The sequence below is a fragment of the Lathyrus oleraceus genome, chromosome 1, assembly GCF_024323335.1.
Source record: "Lathyrus oleraceus cultivar Zhongwan6 chromosome 1, CAAS_Psat_ZW6_1.0, whole genome shotgun sequence".
Classification (NCBI taxonomy): domain Eukaryota; kingdom Viridiplantae; phylum Streptophyta; class Magnoliopsida; order Fabales; family Fabaceae; genus Lathyrus; species Lathyrus oleraceus.
The window spans coordinates 234,592,372-234,612,035 of NC_066579.1; the positions used below are offsets into that span (position 1 = coordinate 234,592,372).

General features: G+C 38.0%; 1 long non-coding RNA gene across 1 annotated transcript; it reads left to right on the plus strand.

The window, feature by feature from the left end:
* The first annotated feature begins 11,131 nt into the window (after positions 1 to 11,131).
* Positions 11,132 to 19,176, plus strand: LOC127129052 (uncharacterized). The gene is made up of 2 exons (XR_007806135.1): positions 11,132 to 18,422; positions 18,801 to 19,176. It is a non-coding gene; the product is annotated as an uncharacterized LOC127129052 (long non-coding RNA).
* Positions 19,177 to 19,664: the final 488 nt, after the last annotated feature.

The following is a 19,664-nucleotide window of genomic DNA, read 5'->3' on the forward strand; positions in this document are numbered from 1 at the left end:
TTGACTTTCAAAATAGCCATTTGCTACACATTTCACCAATTGAAAATGTTCAGAAATGACATTTTGGATTTGCTTAAGGCCCATTTTCGCAGCTGTAGCCATGCCCATGCAACTTGAAGTGAAATTCATCAATTAGCAAAAACACCTATTTTAAGCTAAATGCAATTACCACTCAATTAACCAAACTTAGCAACATTAAACACAGTATATATTTGACATTTTCTGCTGCAGAAGCCCTAGCCACTATTTCACAAACAGATCAAAAATTTCCATTTTCTCTCAAACCCTCTTCTTCTTCATCTGAACTTTTTTTCTAAAACTCTTCAAAGAGCTCGTGTTTTTGAGTTTGGTTTCATCATTCACCATCATCTTGGAAGCAGTTGCAAGCCTCATTTCATCACTGTAAGCCAAAAAGCTACCACTGTTCCATTGAGCATTTCCATGGCAGCTTGTGATTAGAGGAAAATGGAGCTTTGTTGGGCTAGAACCCTTCTTCCATTCATCTTCTGGGACCTCATTGGACTTCTGTTTCTTCTTGGCACGGCCAGAAAACCACAAATCATCATTGTTATTCGAATCTGGTACCTTTAGTTGCTTAGTTCTTTAAGAACTTGCTTTGCTTTGCTTAATAGCAATTTGCATTGAGGTATAACTTCTTATCTTCATGTAGTCTGGAAGACCTGGCCTGTTACTTGGCCAGGCAACTGTCTGAAGTCCTCCTTAAGAGGCAATGCTTGTGTGTGTTTACATTTGTCCCAAGCAGGAAAAGTCCTTTGAATAAGGCAATTGGTAGAACCCAAGAGATATGCAACCTATCTCCTACTATTCTGTGTGTCACTCACCTTGCTCACACCACATGTGTTGATGCATAGTGAGTAAAAACCCAAGATCTATCGAGTCAATAATCTGTGGAGAGAGTTCCTACTTTCTGAACTCCCACACTTTCTGATATTCAATGCTCTCCCTGACCAGGGATAAGAGCAATGAGGCACACCCCTCATATCCTTTCATCTGCTTCACCTTAGCCCCTCAATGGCAAGGTTAAGAGCACCATTAACCCTATTCCAGTTGGCTTCAATGCCTAACCCTTTTGTATGAGCCTGATTGTTTGGTTATAGTATGTGCTGAATGACTTCAATTGATTGATTGCTCACTTCATATACACATGTTTGCTTGTCTGCTTTGTGCATTTATCATCATTAATTGCTCATTAGTGCATGATCATCTCATTTGTCTTTGTGACATATCCTTGTTGATTGCCCATTGAGGACAATTGTAAGACCATCCTTTGGCCATTGTTCCTATGATATGGAAGTGAGTATAAGACCATCTCATTGGCCACTCATCTTCTCTTTGCTTGATGCATTTGCATTTGTTGTATGTGAGGATGCAATTGTAAGTCCCTGCAAGTTGGCATTTGCTTTCCTATGATCATATGTTGGATATTGGTATAAGCCCAGACAGATTGGCATCCGGTATCCAAGTTTCGTTTTGATTTAGGAGATTGGAATAAGTCCATCTATTGGCCTCCGACATCCTTGTTTCTTTGTTTAGGAGATTGGTGTAAATCCATCTATTGGTATCCGGTATCCGCTTTTGTTTGTGAGATTGGAGTAAGACCATTGAGTGGCATCCGGTATCACTTGTTTGCTTATTTTGTTGTTGCTCATTGCCTATTCCAAAGGACACACTTGAGTCATCTTCAATATGATTTCAAGAGGTGAACATTCTAGGAAGTTTTACAATCCATTTTCATCCATTCATCCCCATTATGTCCTAAACCTTTTCACACATTACTTTCAAACTTGAGATAGATATTGTGCAAACATCTTCATGTTTTCAAATCAAAAACCTGGACCCAAGTCCTTGACTTTTTCAAACTCCCTTTCATAATACTTCTTTGAATCAATCTTAATCATACTTTGACCCTGCTTTCATGAACACTCATAATCAATTAACTTCACCCATTCAATTGTTTTGGCTTTGTCCATTCCTGCTAAGTTTTCATGCATTAGCCATAGGTTTCAATTATCATTGTGGTTGATGTAAACCTCACCCTATCCTTAGTGAGTCGACTATAAGACTTCCGTACTGAAAACAGGGTTAACCCCTCTAGTACGTCGAAGCTATCCTCGCATGGTGGATGTTGGTCTTGGTCGAGTTTTCTCCCATTGATAATGAAAAGCCTCAAGTGCTATTGTTTAAAATTGAACTCACAAACCTTTTGGAAATCTTTTAGCCGAACTACGGTGTTTTGATCCTTACCTTTGATGGAAGGTACGTAGGCAACGGGTTCATCCGTTCGAACACAAAAACAATAAAAATTGTATATTCTTTTCTCATCATCCCATTCATGTTTGCACAATAAATATTTCATAACAAATAACAATTTTATACAACAAGTGTGAAAAGGGCTCCCTAGGAGTACCTAGGACGTAGTGGGTGCCTAACACCTTCCCATTGCGTAATTTACCCCTTACCCAGACTCTCTGATCTTTTTATTAGTTTTCTACGCGTAAAACTTCTTAGGCTTTTGTTCGCTTTTTAGCCAGTCCTTTGGATAAATAAAAGTGCGGTGGCGACTTGAATTCATTGTATGCTTTGCTTATGGTTTAATCAATAAATCATATAGCGACGAATACACCGCTACACATATTCTTCCATATTGTTGGTGCAGTCAAAGCATAATCTGGCGAAGAACGGAATATGAAAACCAGTCAGAGAGGTAATAAATACTCATGTTCCATGGTCTTTAGCATTAGAGGCACGTCGAACACGAGCGTCTATTAGGATCCTGGTTCGGGTCCTTCGTCAGGGCCAGGAATATTGCAGTCTCTGATGAACATGATGTCCTCATTGGGAAAGTCAAACTTTATAGGCTGGTAACCTTGCACAGGTTGATGGGAAAGGTAGTCAGACAAAACACTTCCCTCGATGGCTTTCTGAGTCATATACTGGATGTCATACTCGGTTAACAACATTTTCCATCTAGCAATTCTTCCTCTGACAGTGGGCTTCTTAGAAATTTACTTTATTGGGTCCATTTTGGATATTAACAAAGTTGTATGGAAAATCATATAATGTGTCAGGCGTCGAGCTACCCAAGCTAAAGCACAACAAGTCTTCTCCAATAGTGAATATCTGGTCTCATATTAAGTAAACTTCTTGCTCAAGTAATAGGTTGCATGTCCTTTATGGCCCGTGTCGTCATGTTGACCCAAAACATAACCCATTGATTCATCTAGCACGGTGAGATACATGATTAAATGCCTACCAGGAATCGGTGGTTTCAGGATCAGTGGCTCTTGCAAATACTTTTTAATTTTGTCAAACGCCTCTTAACAATCATCATTCCACACGATCGCTTGATTTTTTCTTAACAATTTGAATATTGGTTCACATGTAGCCGTCAAATGCAAGATGAATCAAGATATGTAATTAAGTCGTCCAAGTAAACCTCTGACCTCTTTTTTTGTTCTGGGAGCTGGCATATCTTGAATAGCCTTGACTTTGTCTGGATCAACCTCTATACCTTTCTGACTCACAATGAACCCCAACAGATTACCGGAACGGACCCCAAAAGTGAACTTAGTAGGATTCAACCTCAACTGGAATTTATGGAGTCTGGCAAAAAGCTTTCTCAAATGGTCCAAGTGACCATCTTCAGTTTTGGACTTAGCAAACATATCATCCACATACACTTCAATGTCCTTATAGATCATGTCATGAAAAAGAGTCATCACAGCACATTGATATGTTGCACCTGCATTTTTCAAATCAAAAGGCATGAATTTATAGTAGTAAGTTCCCCAGGGTATGATGAAAGTTGTTTTCTCCATATCAGCTGGAGCCATCTTGATCTGATTATACCCTGAGAAATCGTCCATGAAAGAAAAGACTAGGTGCCGAGCTATGTTATCTACTAAAACATCAATATACGAAAAGGAAAATCATCCTTTGGATTTGCTTTGCTAAGATCATGATAGTCCACACACATTTGAACCTTCCCATCCTTCTTCGGAACCAGAACAATATTGGCAACCTAATGAGGATACTCGACAATAGCTAGGAAACCAACATCCAACTGCTTCTTAACCTCTTCTTTGATTTTCACGGCTATGTCGGGTCTGGTTCTGCGAAGCTTCTACTTAACCGGAGGACATTCGGGATTGAGCGGTAGGAAATGTTCAACAATGTTGGTATCCAACCCATGCATATCTTGATAGGACCAGGCAAAGATATCAACATACTCATGAAGTAACTCTACCAACTCATGGTGTACATGCTCGGTAAGGGATGCCCCAATCTTGACCTCTCTTTTGACTTCTTCGCTGCCCAGATTGATTACTTCCAACTGTTCTTTGTGCAGCTGAATCTATTTTTCTTCCTGCTCAAGAAGTATGCCTAGCTCATGTGGCACTTCACAATCTTTCTCACAGTCATCTTCAACTAGGTTAATTGGAAACCCATATTTACAACGAATTTCAACAATGTTGCATTCAGTGAAATTATTTGCTCTGCATGTTATGAGTCTTTTTTAGAATGCATTTTGGAAAAAGATGTGAAAAATAAATGACACTTTTGCCATTGTTTTTAGTGAAAAGTAAAAATAACATAAAGAAAAGGAGCATGATTTTGAGTGCAAACATCACCTTTCATTGATTGAATAATACTTTTAAAACAGGGGAGGCCCTTACAAACTATCCACATGCCTCGGGCGAAGGCAAGGGACAAGGAAAAAGCAAAATGCGTTACATTTCTTTATAGAAAATCACATGAACCAAAGTAGAAGTCCAATTATCGACCTTAAATCCTAGAGGATGATTGCGAATAAGACTGGAGATTACACGTTGGCCGGAGATTGCTCAATCTACTACTGCCACAAAAGAATCAAATTGGTAGCCAACACTGCTAAATCTGATATGATCAAACTTATTACCTCCCCTCGCTGCTGGGTGACGGGAAGTAGGATGATAACCGAGTCCAAAGAGACCATGCTTCTCAGAGACTCTCACAATTTGTCCCCAACCAGGGAGAGGACCATTCTCCAGAGTTTTCTTGGCACTCTTGGCTGATGGCAACACCAAAGTTGTTGATTGGATTTGATTGGCAGATGCAGACTTGACTTCTTCAAAATCTAAACCTTGGAAAGGAACCTCAGCTACTCCCTCCTTACTTTCCACATATCTGAAAGAAGACAGTTCACTTCTTATAGAATCCTCTTCACCACAAACAATGAACAACTTATCCTCAAACAATAACTTTAGTTTCTGATGAAGAGTAGAAGTGACAACACCAGATGCATGGATCCATGGCCTCCATAATAGGAAACTATAGGCAAGGTGGATATCCATGACTTTGAAAGTGATGATAAACTGGTAGGGACCCATACAAATTGGTAAATCAACTTCCCTAATGACCTCCCTATGAGATCCATCAAAAGTACGGATAATAAAAAAGCTTGCTCTCATCTCCGGTCCCTCATAATATAGTTGTCTTAATGTGATTTTAGGTAAAACATTAAGTGAAGAGCCAATGTCAACTAGGACCCTTGAGATTAAAGTGTTTGCACAAGTCACATAAATGTGCAGAGCTTTGTTATGATTATGACCTTCAGCTATCAACTCAGCTTCGTTGGAAACCAAGTACCTGATTGCAGAAATATATACTATCACATCATCAAACTATTATGCAGAAATATCATGCATCACATGAGTCGTATTGAGCAGTTTTAAGAGAGCTTTCCGATGAGCTTTAGAATTGAGCAATAACGACAAGATTGATATCTTTGATGGAGTATGACCCAGCTGGTCGATGATCTTGAAGTCACTTTATTTGATCAATTTTAATAACTTTTTCCCTTCTTCTGTAGAAATAATCTTCTCAACCTGCTCTTTCCCACTGATTGCTTCCTTCCCTTTCAAAACTACTGCTTCTGCTGACTTACCAAGAGATTCAGGCGCCCCATCCAGAGTAGTAGGAACACGAACAGATGCCCCTGCCTGAGGCATAGGAACTATTGTGGGAACCACTGTTGGAGTATATTTTGGTGCAAACATGTAACCACTACGGGTCATCCCTCTTGGACCGACTATATTGACAATCTCTACTTCAGGAAACTGGATTTCTGCACCGCCTACTGACACATTTATATTGTACTTCCATGGCACGACTTTGGAATTCTGATACGAAAAAGGTGAAGGAACATGAAATATAATAGGTTGAGTTTTCTTTATCGGAGCTTCAACTTGTTTCTTACGATAAACAATCTCAATCGGCTCGATAATTGAAATTTTCCTCATGGTTCTGTTTCTTGATAACTGCAAGACACCTTGATCCACCAACTCTTGGATGCAATCCTTAAGTTCTTCATATCTTTCAGGCTCATTCTTGCACACCTTACAATTATCATGCACACCTGCCAGTGCACCACTCTTCTGCACACTCAAAGAAATACTCGACCATTGAGTCTTCACATCTTCAACCAAACGGACAAACTCGGTTCCATCATCCTCAATAATTGCATTCACTATCTGATTACCATGATTCAGCAAAGGATTCGCCTTCACATTTGTCTTTTTTTAGTGAAAGACAATATTCTGATCAATGAGGTCGTGTACTCTGTTCTTGAACACATAGTAATCTTCAATTGTATTCCCGATATAACCTACATGGAATATGCAAGATACATTGGGGTTATGGTGTGGACCAAATGGATACATTGCTGGTGGGATCTCCTTAGGAACAACTATCCCTACATGCAGAAGATAAAGAAATAATTTGGAGTATGGTACTAGGATCTTGGTATACTTAGGGCGTCTCTGGTTGAGATTCTGATTATGGTTATGATTCTTCTCCTAATTACCTCAACAGTTATGATTTGGGCCTCTGTTGTCGGTATTTTGCCTCTGAGGAGCTTGTCCTAGAGGTTGTTGTTATTGTTAAGCCTGAGGAGGTTGTTGATACTGTGGTTGGTACTGGAATGGTTGTTAAAATTGGGTTGCAATCATATATGGATACAAATAGTATGGTGGAGGAACCATAGGAACTTCGTACTGTGGATCACTTGCCGTTACTGCACTCGTCTCCTCTGCTTTTTTCTTGACATACCCACTAGAAGGTCATCTTACTGCAGATTATTGACTACTACCACTAGCGATCTTCCATGTCTTCAAACCACTTTCAATGCTCTCCCCAGTTATAACTAGACTAGCAAAGTTGGAAGATGAACTCCCAACCATCTCTTCATAGTATAAGCTTTGGAGCATCCCCATGAAAATGGCCATTAGCTCAGTGTTTGCCAAGGTTGGCCTGACCCTTGAATCTATTTCACGCCATCTCTGTGCATATTCGTTGAAAGTTTCGTTAGACCGTCGAGCTTGATTCTAAAGTTGTAATATGGTAGGAGCCATGTCTATGTTGTACTTGTATTGGTTCAAAAAGGAATTAGACAAATCCTTCCAGGACCTTATCTTCCTCGACTCTAGATTCATATACCAATCCAGAGATGCCCCAGACACCCTGTCTTAGAAACAGTGGACTAGCAACTCGTCATTATCAATGTAAGAGGCCATCTTTCTGCAGTACATAGTAATATAACTGCAAGGACAACTTAAGCCCTTGTACTTAGGCAGATCAGGTACTTTGAACTTTTGAGGAAGTACAACATTGGGTACCAAACACAGTTCTCTTGCATTCAAACCAAGAGCGGAGAAACCTTCAATGGCATGAGTTTGCTCTTCTAGGAGTTGATACTCAACAGGCCTAGGTTGATTAATCCCAGGTACCCTTTGAGTAGCAACTATGGGAGGAGGTTGAATAATATTCTGAGCATGCATTTGTGGCATAAATTAAGGAAACATCGGATACATCATAGCCAAATTCAAAGTCTAGGCAACTGGAGTGTTGTCTTGAGTAATCTACCCCCAGGTTTCATATTTGGAGCAAGAGGTGCCCCGGAATGGGACTACTAGAGTGCAATGTTGTTCGGAAATGGTGGGACTATATCAGTAGAAACATAAGGATTTGGCTGAACACGTGGAGTAGTGATATGGAAATTGAGAGAATGACCCATATATTCAGGTCCCTGATCATAATTATTGTCAATGTTTGCAGCATTATCTCTTATGTTTCAACCCCTTGAGCAGAGTAAGGATTAGGCATCCCCCACGAGAATGCAACAACATTCACATTGACAGGAGCAGCAACAAAGGACTGGTATGACATGAACGGGTTTCTAGTAGAAAACTAAGGGTTATAGGTGTGAGGCATTCCCCATGGGTAGGCAGCAGTAAACCTACTGGGACCATGATGAGACAAAGGTTGGCTAACAACAGCAGGTTGAACAACAGGATCAGTAGGATCCATCACAACCAGAGTTGTGTCAGTAGTAGAAGTCATTATGGTAGCATCAGACTGATTGATAACAACAATGTTATCCCTCTGATTTTGTAGATGTTCTAGGATGGTACCTGTCATACCCCAATTTTGACCCTGAATCGCCGATTCAATACATTCATCATAGCTATTGCATGTCTACATAGCATACCATGCATTCCATACCGCATAATGCCTAAAATATCAGTCGAAATAACTTTTTCCGATCTACAGGCAAACCGGTTGAATTAATCAACGAATGTGCGTCAAACCAGTGAACGAAATTTTTTAAAATCAAGCTTCTAGACATCAATTTTATTAATCTACGTTTCGTGTAGTTTAATCCGGTATGCTCGATTTATTTTTCAGCTAATTTTTCGGCCACCTTTTTGATCAGCTCAAGCCTGTTTAACCGATTAAAATTTATTTCAAAATTAAAAAGAAACGCTGTATTTTTCCAATAAGTTTATTTTGCACTGATCATTTTGGTGCATTCATTTTATTTTTCGGGCACTTTTGCGTCCAACTTTTTTATTTTTGAGTCCCGTTATTTTTATTCTTTTGCCAAAAAATCAAAAAATTAAAAGGTATAATAATGTTCTCATTTTAATTTCATCATGTTTATATAAAAAATGTGAAATTTATTTAATTTAATTAAGTTAAATTAATTAAAGCTTCTAGAAAGGATATTCTAGGCATTTTTAATTGGTTAACAATGTTGTGTTTCTTTGGTCCAATCGTAGCCTTTAATTCAAATTAATCAGTGATCCCAATTGGAAAACACATGGATCCCTATCCTCAATTATCCTTCTCAACCAATGACCCTTTGACACATCACCAAAAACAAAAGCTAAAGAAGCACACATGATAGAATACCCTCTTGGACCTAAACGCCTCTCTCAACGTCTCTTTTTACCCTCTCTCCTCTCTCTCACTTCTCTAAACAAGATAAAAACAAAAATCTCTTCTTCTGCCTGGACGCCACCTCACCCACACAATATACTCTTTGATCTCTCTCCTCACTCATTGACAATCCTCTCTCCTCACTCTCCAGCTTCCTCTTCCACACACCAACCACAAACCTACAATCCCTTCTCTTCTCACCGTATCCGTCGCCACTTCCTCACATCCTCATCTTCCTCACTCCAACCCTAAATCCTCCGCCACAGCCGTTCACCACCGCATATACCTCTCAACATTATCCTCCGTCCAAAAACCATGCCGTCACCACCATAAACCCTTCTTCACTCTACCACTATCGCCAGAGACACAACTTCCACTTCCTCTATTTCTGCCGATCCATTTCAAAGCATCCAAACAACCATTCTGCTTTCAGCGATTATTGTGAAATCAGTTCCGATGATTGTTACTTCACTCCGGCAATGACCCGTTCCGGCAACGAAACACTATTACAACTCAACAAACTCCGTTGTCTAAAGCACTACACATCCTCGATCTACATCGTCGTGTAACTGTGCTCATCATTCCAACAACAACATCCGGAGAAACTAAAACCTCTGCCATAGCCACTGCGGTGACGCAACCCTACGAATCACCCTACAACCTCATCTTTCAACCTCACCATTAATGACACCAAATTATAACCAATAAATGACACAGTAAAAATCCTCCTGTTGTATTATGTGGACCGTAACAACAAACTTGCTTACACCAAGGGACTCTCGATCTGCTTCTGTTAGATGTTGATTTCTTTTACAGGTTGTATTTGGTTAAGTCTTGGAAAGATTGAGCATTGAGAATGATATCGAGAAGTTTAGGGATTCACCCTGGAAATGACGACAGCGGCGATTCAATGGTGTGGCAAAGCTTTGCTCTACTTTCAATTCCGTTAGAGCGTATTACCTCCATTTGAACCATCACCAACTTTGGTTTGCCTCTTAATCTGTATTATTTGTTGGTAAGCCTTGCTTGACATTGGATTTTTCTTTTATGTTTGTTTAAATTTCAACTGGTGTTGTTTAGTTTGGTGTTTGAGTTATGGCTTATGGATAAATCATGTGGTGTTGTGTGTTCTTGCTGTTATCGTAAAAAGTATGAATGCTATTTTGAAAATGGATTGATAGATCTATGATGATGTTGGAGTGTATGATTTTCCTGTTAGTCAAGTTATTAGTTAACACACCAATTTTTGCTGCTAGTTTGTTTCCATGTGGATGTGACAAATAGTAATAATGGTTTTGAGTTTGCAATAGAATCAAGTCGTTTGCTTCATAGTGATCTAATTTGCCGAGTCGGTGGATGAATTCACTCGATGTTCATGGATTGAATATAAGTTTATCATTGACTTTTTGTTGTTATTTTTGGGTATATTTTGGCCTAATGATTGGTGTTAGTAAGTGAGTTTTATTTAGGAAAATATATTTATTAGTGATCGATGATAAAAAAGATGAATATGGTTTGATTATTATTTAATTCATATTGGATTTGAGTGCTCACTAGTCATGGTTGTTGTGGATTGTAATATGTAAAGAAGAATTGTGTAAATGCCAATTACTTTGACCAATTTCAAAGGTAACTTTGCACAAAGTTGTAACAAAGAAATAACATTTTTTCTGAAAATCTATCACAATTAAATCAAGTTGTAACAAAAAAATTATGTTTTAAACTCTTTAACAATTAAATAAATTTTATTGGAATAACTTGAAGCATTAAAATGTTTTTAAAATGTAAAAGTGGAGAATCCTTGGAGTCTCGCATTCCTTGGATCTTCGAATGAACGCTCTTGAGGCACACGTCTTGAATCAACCTTTCATTCACTCTTTCGCTTCTAAAACAACATAAAAACTTGGACAAAAAGACGGGTCATTAGAGTTTAGCATTCTAATGGAACTTTTTGAATTATCTCTTGAAAGTTCATTGTCCATCCAACAATTTCAACTTTAAATATTTTTTGTAACCAAGTCAAACTATCTCAAATCATTTATGTGAATCCATCCTCGATCATATATTGAAAGATATTTCTTAAATCAAATACAATATCCAAACCTTTTTCTAAATAAACTCGAAAGAAAAGGACCGTTGGGATCAAGCATTCTGGCGTAATCTTTGAACAATTGATTATCATCAAACGTTCACTATCCATTAAATATTTTTCTTAAATAATTCGAATGAAAAAAGGGCCATTGGAATCTAGCATTCCAATGAAACCCTGGATTTTTGATCCGAGGCTCATGTCTCGTTCTCATCAATATTCGTTTTCAAAACTCAAGAATACTTAATTCCTACCTTAACACTTTTTCAATAAGGATGGAAATGGAACATGGTGTATACCGTGCACTCCTGAGATTAAGATTCAAGGTGGATGCCTTGCTTATCTTAACTCTCGCCATCGTCTAAAATTGTCAATGCGGTTTCTTCAAACCCTTTCTCAATCAAATTCAAAAACACCTAATTCTTATTAAATACTTTTGCAAATAAGATGGAAATGGAACATGGTGTATACCGTGCACTCCTGAGACTAGGATTCGAGATGGATATCTCACTTATCCAAGTTCTCGCCATCACTCAAAATACATCCAACCAATCAAACTCTTTCTCGCCTCTGTGCGATTAATCAAAAACCCTTTTCAAAAACGAAAGATATATTGTCTTAAGGTGATGTAAAACAATGTTTCGACCACGATTGTTGAGTCGAGATAAATGACGCTTTTCCGAATGTAGATTTATAAATACGTTCGATGTGTGGTATGCGTCCACTCCTCATCTGTTTTGGGTAAAACAATGTTTTCATCGATTAATACAGTATAGCTTTCGCTCAAATCGACCAACAAACAAACATTTTTCTACCCAGAACTACGTAAGCCTTGATTTCTCGATTGAGATACGTAGGAGCAGGATTTATAAATCTTGTCAGGTCCACTAATAAAATAACTTAGGTTTAGTCCTTCGTCGAAAAATCCAAAAACATTTATCCCCTCTTCTATCTTTTCTTTCCCTCATTATAACTTGAGAAGGCTAACGAAAGCTAACATTCAAAACACGAAACTAACTAAACGGTTCCCGTTGAATACAACGGACGTGAGGGGTGCTAATACCTTCCCCTTGCGTAACCGACTCCCGAACCCTGATATTGGTTGCGACGACCATATCTTATCCTTTCTTTTAAGGGGTTTTATCGATATTTTCCCTTTCCCATTTTGGGAATAAATAAAGTTCGATGGAGACTCTGTTCAGTCCATCATTGCGAGCGTGCGATTGTGCTTCGCTTAAAGTCGTATCCCCATTTTTTGAGGTGCGACAGTACCCATATGTCCTTAGAGAAGAGATAGAGCCTCCCTTGTTGTAACATTCTCTTATTCAAAATCAGACATAATTCTTTGTTTGCGGGATCTAGTGAAGTACAGGTGAGTCGTCGTCTTTCTGAAGAGGATGATGACGGATGTAAGCATTTTGAACTTTGGATAGAAAAATGCATATGAATGAATGTGATGCTTGTTTATGTAAAAATATCTTTGATTATTATTTTCCAAGGAATTCTCGAGTCTGTATTTGTCACAAGCAATCATAAAGCATAGGAAATAAAGGCGCAAGATAAAATTGATACTAAATAAAACCCTTTTATATACATGAAACAAAGAGTACAAATTATTACAACTTTTCCCTAAGCTACATCAAGTGTGGTAAACAAGATAATAATGGAACCCCTCAAATATAACTAAGCATCCGCTAAAATCGGGTCAACCACCACTCGTATCCTTGAAGGCATAAACTGAGTTGGCCTACTCAAAAGGTCTTGTAGCACCTCCTCCTTCTGATCCAAAAGTACTTGAAAATGATGATTGCTCCTTTCCTAATGCGTAGCTTATTGCTGAAGTTGATTCATATTCTCTCTACTTTGATGCATTTGATCCTTCAACCCTCGAATCTCTTTAAACCACTTATCAAATTATGTCCGGTGTTGAGATAAAGAAACCTCCAACTGCTTAGTACGGATTCTTTCTTCTTTTAACTCCTTCTTGCAACCCTAATTGTTCTTGAAGCTTCTTAAGCTGGTCTTGGAAACTTATCTCCATCTTTCATGCTCGATATTGGGCATCAGTGAGCTGTTTCTTCTTGATGAACAAACTGCCAATAGTCCCCTTTAAAGCATCACCTACTTTCCTCCTCTTGAACTGCTCCTCTTGGGCTTCTTCCATTGCTTGGGAGTAGTCATGGCTCTCTTCTGGTTGAGGTTAAGCTCCAAGTCTTCTTTCTCTCTTGTAAGCCTATCAAGATTAGATCGGAGATTGAAATTCTATTTCTCTAAGCTCTTGGTAGTTTCCTTGAGTTTTCCAACCTCAGAGGTAGGAATAAATCTAATCACAGGCTACAGGATGCTCATAGATGGCTCAAACGGGAACGATAACATAATTTCTTCAAACCTGTCCTTGATCCACTATGTATAAGCTTCATTGGCAATACAATTCTTCTTCCCTAACTCAGATCTTCCTTGAGGACAGACTTCTCTCCAAGCTCTGACGATCTTCCTTAGCAATTGTGGATTGTCAACCCCTTCATACAAAACAAACTCGTCCACATGCTCAGAATATGGCTTGCGCAATAACAGATAATCCAAAAGCTAATCTTGAATTGTAGTTGATTCAACTTTTTGTACCTATGATGGGCATATTGGGGAAACTTCCACAATTCAGGATAACCTTAACATCATCGTAGACTCTAGAATACCATAGAATATCATAAATGATCAGAGACATAATCTTTTGAGACCACTTGAGATTGTCCTTGTTCTCGATGAAAGAACCTTTGTTGGGTAGGTGCGAAATAAACCACTTATACAATAGAGGAACACAACACACAATATTACCCTTCTTCTTCTGAGTCCTCGTATGAATAGAGTAATAAGTGTCAGCAAGAAGTGTAGGAACCAGATTTTTGGATAGGAATATGTGACCATCTGCTAGATCTACAAAGTCTTCCATACTAGGAAACAACATTATCCCATATATAAGCAACACGAAAACAATATTGAAAGCTATTTGAAGCTAGCGGAAATATACCTGAATGCATCGCATGTTCGAACATATAACAGAGTCACCATCGAACTTTATTTATTCCCGAAGGAAAGGGAAAACATTGATAAAACCCGAGGAAAGAGAAAACAGGTAAGGAAGTCGGTTATGCAAGGGGAAGATATGAGCATCCCTCACATCAATTTAATTTAACGGGAACCATTTTGATTGTTCTTGCTTGAATGAGTGTTATATCTAAGGATTACTCGCAAAAGAATAATGGGAAAAATAAAATAATAGATAGAGTGCTCTGAGAGGATTAAAGCCCTCATGCCTACGTATCCTTATAATGCAAGAAGGAAGTCAGAGCTCTGTAGCTCATAGAACTAATGGTGGGAAGTGAAAAGAATGGTGCTAACAAATATGGTTTGAAATAAAGGATTAAGTTCTTTGACTCCAAAAAGGGATGAAATCTGAACCCAAGAGTAAAACTGGAATTAACCAATATGTGGGGAGCCTAAAGCATTAGCCACTATATGGTACGACCGAAAACAAAGGGAATTAAATGTTTGGCATCAAGGTAAACATCTCTCGGTTCACAGGCAAACACTGAATGGAGCTTAAAGAAATAGTGTATTTGGCTTAAAGAGAGAGGTATATCACATGAAGTGAATGAAGGTAGTAGGTATTGAATGAAGATAGTGAATGATGGTCCATGGATATGAATGGAGTGATAGAAAAGTAACCAAAGTCAAAGAAATGAAGTATTTGGTGAAGGTGACTGATGCAATATAATTTGGAACCAAAGGTAAGGGTGTACTTGGAATCCACAACAAAAATGGTATTTGAACCACATAGTAAAGGTGGTATAGACTAAGATGTGGAGGGCCATAAGCATCATACCACTGTATTGTCATAACCAAAAATAAGGGAATTAGGTGTTTGGCATCAAGGCAAACATCTCTTGGTACAAAGGTGGACAATTATCCTAAAAGGGTATATATGGAACTCCAAAAGAAAATGGTATTTGGTTTTAAAGAAAGACACTATGTCACTGAGGTGAATGGCTATGATTGAAGATATATGATATGGATCATGAAAGACATGAGTGGTGCCCTAAGGATAGAGGAAGATGAATAAATAGGAATATGCTCAACAAGGATTCGTATCCTTGTGCCTACGTATTCTCATCGTGCAATGAAAAAGTCAGAGCTACGTAGTTCATGGAACTACGAAAACAAAGAAAGACATTTGAGGTGATGAAGAGTATAACTTACACCAATATAATGGTAGCATAGGAGACCATAAAGGTAAGTGAACTCTAAACCGAAGAGTAAAGGAGGTACAAACTAAGATGTGAGGGGGCCATAGGCATCATACCACTGTATTGTCATGACCAGAAACAAGGATATTAGGTGTTTGGCATCAATAAAAACATCTTTTGGTTCACAAGGTGGACAATTTTCCTAAAAAGTATGGAACCCAAAGAAGAATCATGATTTGTACAAGGAACAAGTATATCACTGTAGGGAGCAACCAATTTGAATCCATGAAGGAAGTAAAATATGAATCGAAGAGTAAATGAAGTATATACTAAGATGTGGGGGAGCATAGGCATCATACCACTGTATTGTCATAACCAAAAAACAAGGAATTAAGTGTTTGACATCAAGGCAAACATCTCTTGGTTCACAAGGTGGACAATTGTCCTAAATGGGTATGCATGAAATCCAAAGGAAAATGTATTTGATTTCAAAAAATATGGTATTGATTGATGAAGAATAATAAATAAGGTAGTATTAATAAATAGGGTAGCTCGTAGAAAATCTGAATTCTCGTGCCTACGTATTCTCACTATGCAATGAGAAAGTCAGAGCTCTATAGTTCGGCTCACTACGACCGGAACAAAGACAGCAAGAGACTGAGGCAAGGGAAATGATATATGATAATTAAAGATGAAGAAGACTTGATCGACATTGGATATGAACCACACTAAAGTCTATGAGTAAAGGTGAATACGATGAGAAACTGGGTCATTCGTCCTGTACTCAAAGATATTCAGAATGAGTTAATAGAATTCTCCACTCGCATTCATTATTTACTACTTAAGACTCGTGGTATGTGATTCTCATCATAACTTTCAAGTTGCTGAAGAAGAATCCTTGCTGCTCCTCATGATGATGAAGACTTGTCAATCATTTGATTTTAATTGGACTAAAGTCTATGAACAAAGGTGAATACCTTTAACAACTGGGTCATTCATCCCGTACCTAAGGATACCCTAGGCAAGGATATGAATGCTCCACTCTCATCATGATTTGTTACTTAAGGCTCATGGCATACAACTTGAATCATGATTGATAAGTTGTTGATGGAGACTTCTGATTGTTGCACTGTTGCTTGTGAGGAGAGACTTGACAATCATGTGATTTGAATTGTGATAAAGTATATGAATAGAGGTGAATATGATGAGCAACTGGGTCATTCAGAACAAGTTAATGGAGTTCTCCACTCTCATTCATTCTTTATTTCTTAAGGCTCGTGTCGCACAATCTGAATCTTGATTGACAAATTCTTAAAGAAACACCTTTTATATATCTTACATAATCCACTGCTTTATTTTTCTGGGATGCCTTGATTGAAAGTTTGAACTTAAGGCCTTGAGATACACAACATTACAGGAATTAGTCCTATCAATTGATCAATGGACTTTTGATCACTTGAATAGAATGTGGGATTATATACAAATCAAAGGATTTAGTTAATCAAAATTTCTTTTGATAAACTTAAATCAAAGGGATTAGATTAAAGGTTAATTATGTACAACCTAATCTGAAAAGGGTGCATCCAACATATCCAGGGTACAAAGAAGGAAACAAGTTTGGCCTTGAGCTGCTTGCCCGTTGCAAACATGCCATGTGATGAGAAGGGTGCAGAAGCAGAATAGGGTGTCAAGTATAAATGAATTGGGCCTGGGAGCCCAAGTCCATCCACAAAGACTCTCACAAGCAAACAAACTGAAGCCCTCGATGAACTTCAGACCTTCTTCACCCTCAGACCAACCTCCTCCCTGGCGATTTCTGGCCATCGCCTCCGTCGTGGCGAAAATTGCTTCTGGCGGCAGAGGCAATCCAAACACCATGTACCATACACAAAATGAACTACATCTTTATCCTCTTTCTAAGCCCTAAACTCAAATCCTTCAATTTGACTTCCATTAGCTTGAATCAAAAATTCCAACAACGAACCCTAATTCTTGAATTCATCCGTTATGTGCAAAAGAGAGGAAAATGGAGATGAAGCAAACGAGGTTCCAACTTTAGAGGCTATGGAATACAACTTATCATCTAAGAAATGCAAAAAGGAAGCTACTACATATCTGCACCTGAGGTTTCCAGCAATGTTGATGGCGATAAAATACCAGAGCCAATACCAGGTACTTATGATTCTTCAACCTTGCAATTCTTCTTCTACTCTACCTCTTAGTCTGTAGGAAAAAAATCATTATGTGATGAGAGGAGAAACGAGTCTGAGAGTGAAAAAGAGAGGCTTAAGCTCCACCAATTGAAGCTTCAATGTGAAGCTTCAATGGCATGTTCTTTGGAAGTGCTTTGGCGAGGGTTGATTCTAAAGGAGAGAGAGAATCTTATATCGATTATTTATGTGAATTCTGAGAGTGAAAATGTCGAGCTCCAACTGAACTATGATGAGAGCTCTTATAGAGTCCATTTCTATTACAAATTCATCTGAAATTTAAGTTAAATGTAAATTGAAATTGAGAAGTTAGTTGTGAAATGCATTAGTTAGTTAACTGATTTATAAATGAAATTGGAGCCAATTTGGACTGTGAATTTGAAGTTGAATTTAGAGTTAATGTTTAAAATGGACTTGTTGGAAATTTAGTCTGAATTTGGAGTTGATTTGGAATGAGATTGTTAGACTATGACCAGTTAGTTGAATTCTGATTTAATTGTCCTTGCAATCATTCTGCAGAATTGCAACTCAATATATCAGTGGAAAAACAAAGTTGTTAAGGGTTGCATTCCTGCTGGTGGATGGATTTCTGTTGAATTTTTTGTAAGTGATTCATTGCCTGCTTATTACTTGATTTTTCTGTTAAGTCTACTTGTAATTTCTTGAAGTGTAACTTGTGAACTTCCTATTATGAACATTTATGACATTTGCCCTGATAAAACCAAGTTAAATCTGTTTCGATGACTGTTAAATTCTCTATTATACTATTAGTTATAGTTATGATACATGATTCCAATCTGTCAATTAAATACCATGCTTGTTAAAGCGTCATAGGAACGAATATGAGTGTAGTTATGGGCTTTCTTGTTTATGATAAATTCTTGTTGAGATGCATGGTTGTTAATGAATGTTGTTATGATCCTGAAATGGTTTGCTCAATCTGTTCATGACTTGCTTTGCTATTGTGCTCATTTGTTGCAGCAGGTTTATTGTTACTTGTCTTGCCTTGGCTTGATCATTGATGTTAGATTGGTGATGCAGAATGCTATTGGCTGCAACATGGCCTTGTTTTGTTAGATGGGCTTGCTAAATCTAGGTTCATGGCATGATGGCATTGAAGATAATGTGCAAATGTCCAAATCAAAATCAAGATGGAATTGGAAAATGAGATTAGAACTAGGATTGGAGATCTAGGGGCTTAGGATGGAAAAGAATCTGAGTTGACTTTGGTCAAAGTTAACAAAAATGTCAACTGTTGACCAAACTCAACATTTGGTCAACATGTATTATTTGGCATTTTGTATGTAATGAACAAATTATGGACAATAATTAATAGAATTGTTTATTTGAATGAAAATGAATTGATTTGGTATATGAACATGTCACTTGAAATGGTTTGAATTTGGACTTGAATGATCATGACTTGTAATTAAGTATGAATGAGCATGACTTATATGAAAGGAACTAATTTGAAATGGATTGAAATGAATTATATAAACCCAAACCAAGGAAACCACAAATGACATATAAAATAAAGACACAAATACCTTAGCAAGGCCAAAAGACACAATGCACCAGGGCCTAAGCAAAACCCATGGTCTAAGCAATGATAGCATGACAATGACCAGATGAATGAATGAAAGTAGATGAAGTTTGTGAGGACAAGGAAACAACATGAGTGAACCATGGATAAGAGGTTGAGTGAACCATACAATGGGTGAATAACCATATGAAACTAGGGTTTGGAGGCAATCCAAGGAGTAAGAGACAACATTAGGGTTTTGATGCCGTGAGGAATGCCATAATAATGTCTTCTTGAATATATGTCCCATAGATCAAGAGATT